Source organism: Bacillus rossius, chromosome 10, assembly GCF_032445375.1.
Source record: "Bacillus rossius redtenbacheri isolate Brsri chromosome 10, Brsri_v3, whole genome shotgun sequence".
Classification (NCBI taxonomy): Eukaryota; Metazoa; Arthropoda; class Insecta; order Phasmatodea; family Bacillidae; genus Bacillus; species Bacillus rossius.
In genome coordinates, this window is record NC_086337.1 from 52,751,203 (window position 1) to 52,758,606 (window position 7,404).

Sequence of the window (7,404 nt, forward strand, 5' to 3'; positions counted from 1 at the left end):
AAACAACATCATCAGACACTAGTTTGATTATTTTTTTTCTGCTTAGTGTAAAAACTGTGTCAATTCAATGTTTGATTTTTTTTTAGTAATTGGAAGTTCACTTTAAAAAAAAAAAGCAAATTATCGACTTTATAGCAAATTCTGTAGTATTTCCTAGAAATTATTTTATGTGAGTTAGAATATTTACACAAATATCAGCCTTAAATTCTGATAGCACGTACAATGATTTTTTTTTTTTTTTTTTTTTTTTTTTTTGTTCCTCTACTGCTGTTACGATCGCAATGACATCACCCAAGTTTGGAATGCCACTTAATAAGTAGGCAAAGAGTGGTGGCGTGTAATTTTAAAAATAAAGAAATGGACTTTATTTGCATTTGTGTTTGAAAAAGTATAAAACAAATGTTGTAAATGAAAACGTGGCAGGTACGTGGGTTTTGTGTCTCAAAACTTATACGTGTGAAAAAGGACTGCTTAAAATATGTAAAACCAAATACTATTTTTTTTTTCCAAAGTGTATTTTTGATGTAAAGTTTGCATTAATGAGTATTCCACAAATAAATAATAAATTCTGGGAAGCCTGTATCATATTTAGGAACGTAGTCACATTAATATGTTGCCAGTCTGAAAAATAAAGTAAATTAAAATACCTGAAAATAAATTCCCAATTAGTATGTTCTAAATAACAGGGAATTAACTATAAAATAAAATATTCAATCTGGCTTGCAATGTTTGTACATTGTGATACGCATTTTCACAATCCCGTTATAAATTTTAAGAAAACGGGAAAAATTAAGGGTTAGCAGCCATAAGAAAATAAATACGATTTTCTTCCTTTTATATTCTCTCAGAAATTTTTTTAATAACGCAATAAGCATAACAAAAAATTATAATAATTTGACCCCGCTGGGATTTGAACACGTGTGCAAGACATATACCAGTGTTTTTCTTTCGTCATTGTTTCTGCAAGGTTTCCGGGAAAATGCACTGAGTGAGGCGTGAAAGCTGTTGACGTGACACACGTTAGTCGGGGTGGTATCGGGACACACAAGCAAGTGCTTCTGCGGACGTGAGCGAATGTTGCGTGGTAACACGTGGTGGACAGCTAGACCGCAGCGCCGCGAGTGAAGTCAGTTGAAGCGGGCAGCTGAGCGGCTACCACGCACCGAGGTAAGCCCTGCTGGCTAGTAGCTGCTCGGGTCACTTCCTGCATCAATTTGTGTTGTGCCCACACAAAATAATCATTTCCAATTTTCACTATGTGCATAATTCAAATATTTAAAATCAAATTAAATGCAAATTCCGAACGATAAAAAAAATTATTTCAATTAATTAAATTATTATAATTGTGGTATTTAAATTTAAAATAGCGCTCAGTCATAGTATAATTTTAACTAATTGAATTTAAATTTCAATTATTTTGTTGGCCATTAAATTTTTTTCCTGAAATTTAAATGACTTTAAAACTAAAAAAAAATCATTAATGTTTTCTTATACGATACTAAAAATGAATTAAATTATGCCTAAAAAAATCTTTTCCGCGTTCTTAGTAACCATTCCTGTATATTTTAAATAATATTTATGTATAGACATAAAATTCTTCTTTTGAAATTATGTATTTAATTTTATATACAAATAAATATTTCATGAAGCAAAAAATCTGTTATTTAAAATTTTATAAAATGCATAATTTAATAGGAATAATATTTAAATTCCAAATTTCATCTTAAAAAATAATACGTATTCAATTTGATGTACAAATAAATTTTTGCGAGGCAAACTATTTATATCATTTAATTATATAAATTATTTTATGTCCAGACACAAAATAAATTCACTAATTTTACTCTTGACAGAAGAAAAATGGTTTCGGAAACTATTAGTTTCTATTAAAATTAAATATAGTTTTTTTATTAATTTATGGGTCACTATTTTTTACTAGTCATGACAGATAGGCCCGAGAATAGCCGAAGTCCCTTCGTTTGTGTTTAGTTCACACGTACGCTCGCCCGCACACTAGCCCCACTTTTACAATTACGCTTTAATACTTTCTCTCCGATATTTCTCGCTCATGTTTACAAATACGAAGATGTATCTGAGAACCTTTTTTATGTATTTTTAATTATTTACAACTTTTGTTTGAAACATTTTTCGCTTAAACGCCTAGATTCTGAGAAAAACTGAGTCTGACGAGATAACTTAATGTCAGCTTTTTTATAAATTGATTTTTTTTTCTTTTTTTTCTCTGAAAAGTTAATTAAAAATTTTTTAAACACTAAAATAAATTGGTAAAACATATATAAATGCATGTATGATGTTTGTTACGCAGTAAACTTGAAACATTGAAACCGTTGATACTCGCAAACTAATTCACAAAGCCTCAGTTTTACTTCGCTGAATTTTTTTATCGATAACTCCGTTTGGTTTAATTTGATCTTCGCCTGATATAACTGAGATTTTATTGGTTATTAAGATCTCGATAAACAGTGAATTTCTCAGCCTTGGCATCAGGACGGCTGTGAGCTGGTATGCGAGTAGACGAATATGTGTGCATCCCACGTAATTCCAGGCAAAGAAAAGACGTCTGTTTTAAAAGTGTTTGGTACATTGGTAGTTTTTTTTTTTAAAGTAAAGTGAAAAAGAATGTGTGATTTAATATATTAAAGGATTATCATTTCTAATCAAAAATTAAATATTTCAATACATTTATAACGAACTTTCAACAAAAGCATAAATAAATCGATCGTACCGCACGAAGCAAAAGTAGAAACTTCAGTTGTTTGCCTTAAGTTCATGAGTTAGTAATTTAGAGTAAAATTTTCTATCATCAAGCAAATGAATTTTTTTTGGGAATCTATTAAAATTATCAATGACAAATATTTCCAATTTGTTTAGATGATTAATGATATCAACTATGCATTAACTATATCCGTCCGTGTTCAACCAAAAAATAATTTTGCTGAGTTGCGAGTACATAGCCGTGTACTTAAATTCGTCAAGACTTTCAATAAATAAATTTTAATAAATTTAAATTAAAAATAGTGTAAAATAAAAAATGTTTTTATTTAAAAAAAGCGTGGGGTGCATGGTGTCAATAGTTATAATTATTTTATTGACAGATATGAGTAGAAGGATTATCATTTTGATAATATCTTAAAAAGCACCCCACGCTTTTATTTAAATATAATTTTTTTTACACTATTTTTAATTCAAATTTATTAAAATTTATTTTCTATTTTTTAGTTGGATTTTATATTAAAGCGTGTTTTTTAGTTTTGTAAACTATTATTTATTTTCTACTTTTTGTTTGGTTTATTTATAAAAGCGTGTTTTTAAAATTTTTTAAACTGTTATTAGTTCTAATCTAATATTAATTCCCTGATAACTATAAGTAACTATAATTATTTTCCAAATTATTAATGTGTACAGCTGTATTGATAGTCAAATCTCGATTTTAGAAGCCGTTCAAAGATTTTAACGTTATCAATATATACAGTGAGACTTAATGGTATACGGTTATTGACGAACAAGTGATATCGACCAGTCTTACATACTGTACGAAATTAATGCTGTGAAGCAGGAAAGGATGGGATTTACGGATTAATTAATACGTGAAGCGTTCCACATTTACGTAACAGGAATTTTGGGAAGGATAAGGATTGAGAAAGGATGAGGAAAGGACCTTCTCAATGAGAGTGTATAGAATATGTGAGAAAAATTCGGATAGCCTGGACTGGGATTCAAACCCAGAGCCTTCCAAAGACATGTCGGCTGCTCTACCATCGGGCGCTCGATGTACGATAAATATGGAACAAAGCGCCCCACGCCTTTTTCACAATAATACTAGTATTTTTCTTTCATTATTGTTTTAGGCTTATTTTAAAAATTATTTTTCTTTTTTTAGTTCGATGTGCTTTAAAAGCGTGTTTATTAGTTTTTTTTTTAAATTGTATTTATTTTTCAGTAAGGATTGGCGAAGTCCCAGATGAATTACAGTTGGATTTACGGCACTAATCTCAAAATTTGTTTAAAAAAAAAAATTTAGCCGTGGACAGGATTAGAACCCACGACCGGTTAATCCGTGGGTAAACGTCATCTGATTAAATCTGTCCGTTTAAAGTGGGTCAAAATCGAGTGCAAAGGAGTCGGTTACAAACATACAAACATACAGGTAAGCTAATATAAAGCGTGTAAAAACAACTTGATTCACTTCAAAATATTTGCTAATACGTTAATATAAGACGCGAGCCCACGTAAAACATTAAAAATTAGTTTTTAAGGAAAAAAATACTAAAACCTTAGCAGCTTATGATTACATAACTTTTTTTCCGACATATCTGAAAGATAATACGCAACTTAATTAGTAATTTTACATAAAAATTCATTTTGCTTAGTAAAATTTGTCCCTCTTTCATTTCAACTGTTTCATTTTATGAACCAGTACAATGCTATCACATCCATTATGTACATAATTTTTACAAAGTTATTACCTTTGTTGTTATGTTTTGAAATATATAGAAATGATTACGGTACGTTTGTAGTTTTCATGGCTGATCAAAAATGGTAGTGCATTATAGTTACGTTGATTTTAACGTTTGCTTTCCTTAACTCACTTTATTTCTTCTTTAAAATAACGTGTGGTTGTAAATAATTTATCTTTGCTATATAACTGGTTAGAAAAAGGTAAAAAAAAAAAATGGTTGGTTTACAGCCATACCCGAACAGTTCCCAAAGTTCTCCGATTGCAGATTGCAAAATCTTATTACAATGATTTTATATTTTACGATCATTAGGTATTGTTAATAACGCTAACCTAACTTAACCAACCTTTCATTCAAGTTACGATAACCTAACCCACCCTCTCGGGAAAAATAATTAAAAAAACTACACCGACCGAACCTAACTTTTACTTCGGTAAACTTCGGAACTGTTCGAGTTGTGGGTGTGGCTTTCATCCATGTGAACTGAATATTAATTAACGTATTTGTGTCGTCAGTCGTATACAAACAGCGATAGACAAATATCCTGCGATGGTACGTAACTGTCTGTCAACTCTCTCAGCAGTAATCCCGTTTAGATAGCTTCCATCGCCGCTCTACTACTCTGGCTCTGGGGTAGAGCGCCTGCCTTGTGACTTGTAGGACCCGGGTTCGCGCCCCGGCTCCTCCAAGGCGGATTGCCCAGAGAGAATGGTGGCATTTTCTCTGGTAGGAATACAATCCCTTGTAACAAGTCAGGCTACCAAAGAGACGGTGGGTGGAAACAAAAAATCTGCTAAGATGGCTTCCGCAGGGGGAGCACTTTCTTAGTGTTCCCTCTGCGGGAGCCATGCTGGGAGGTTTCTCCCGGGGGTGGAGTTTTGCCCAAAATAATTACACTTTTTAAAATTATTTATTAACATGCTTCACGGGGAAATAAAAAAATAAAGCTGGAAATATTTGCCGCATATTAATCTTAAATTTTTGTTGAATCTAAATAAGCTCCATATTTTTTATATTATTAATCTTGTTTATTTTCAAAATGGAATTTCGAATTGATGGCTTCAAAATCTTCTCTAATTTATGTTCTCGTGTTTGTTGGGAAATTATAACATGTTACTTGATACTTACATTACGTGCAGAACTTTAAAAAAATATTAATATTTTGATGAAAATTTATTTTATGTGTTACATTAACTTTATTTTATGTGTAAATTATTCATTTTATTTTTAATATTTTAGAAAAATAAAAGTTTTCATTTTTTTTTGTATAAAATCAAATAGGTACTGTGATTTCTCTGCATATGAAGTCTGATAATGCTCTTCTTTTAAGATATTAATTTTAACCTAATTTATTCTTCCGAGAATCCGGCATCACCCAAAGACATTTCCGTATCGCAAATTAATTTGCAATCTGAGAATTCAATTCTCTGGCAAAAGTAAACTTTTTATTAATTTCAAATTTTGCATCCCAGTGTTTGAAAGGAATAGTTTAAAATTGTTTTGATGTAATAAAAAGCGCAGCAAGCACATTAATCATTCGTATACTTTTAGGTTTTGTGTAAATAAAATAAAGTTGATTATAGAAAGAAAAATTTCACTTACATATTGATATTCAAGACACACAAAAGTGTAATTTTATTTTTGGAATAGAATTCTAATAAATTCCACGTTATTATAAATAGATTACATATGCGGGTATTTTTAAATATATGAGATATATTATTCTGCGATCTATGATTTTTTTATAGTATTTAAAATGTTGTTCACTAGATAACAATGCGCATATCTTATAGAAATACAGTGTTTTTTTTATTGCTATTTGCCATTCCAAATATTTTATTAGATACATATGAATCTAAAACAATGTAAAAAATCGTATTTTGTACTAATCTATGTCAAGAAATTTAAATCTTCAGAATTGATTTGGCCCTTTTTTAAAAAAATGTTTGTTTATTTACTTTGTATAACAGCTAGGAAAAATGTTCCTGGAAAGAAAAACGATACGAATGCCTTATTTGTTTCAAGACATGTTTTAAAAAGTGTTGCTGGGTTAACTTTAAATTTTTTTCTGTCTTATTGGAACAGGAAAAATGTTTTTTTTTTGCGCGTGTAAAAGAAAAGTATTTGTGTCATTAAGAAGGCAATGATAAACTACATGGCTTCACCTAATACAACGGGCAAGGATATATTTTAAAGTTATTTATACTAACATACAACTAACAAATGATCCCAATATCTTTCTAAAAAAAGGAAAATAGATACGTTCCTACAAGATATTTATTAGAGAAAAATATTTTTCTTCCATCAATTATATCCCTAAATTGTATCTAGTTGAAATGATTCTTAAAAAAAATACGAAAGTTTTTTTTTATCTATCCTAATAAATGCGGTGTTTCTTCCAAAAGTCATCTATTCCTGTTTTCAGACCATCTGATTGTTTTGTCGTGCTTCTAAAACAAAAGCAATACCTGTGGCACAGGTGGGATTCGATCTCCCGGTTGTCACGTGGTTATCAGTAATAGTTAAGTATCCTTCTGATACTCTCTGAAGTACAAATAAGATGATAGTTCGCATAGATGTTTTATTTAATATTTAGTTCCCTGTTATTATAACATACATATTGTAAATATATTTTCAGTTATTTTAATTTACTTTTTTCTTCAGACTGGCAACATATTAAAATTACAGGCCACCAATCTGTGACTACTTGTTAAGTGGATTCCAAACTTGGGTGAGATATCATTGCGATCGCAACAGCACTAGAGAAAAAAAAAGAATCATTGTAAGTGGTTTCAGAATGTGAGGCTGATTAAAATAACTATATAAACTACAATAATTTCTATAAAATACTACAGCTTTTGCTTACCTCATGTTGTGTGTTATTTGTATTAATTAAAACAGTGAATTGGTATTAACAGAACTTGAT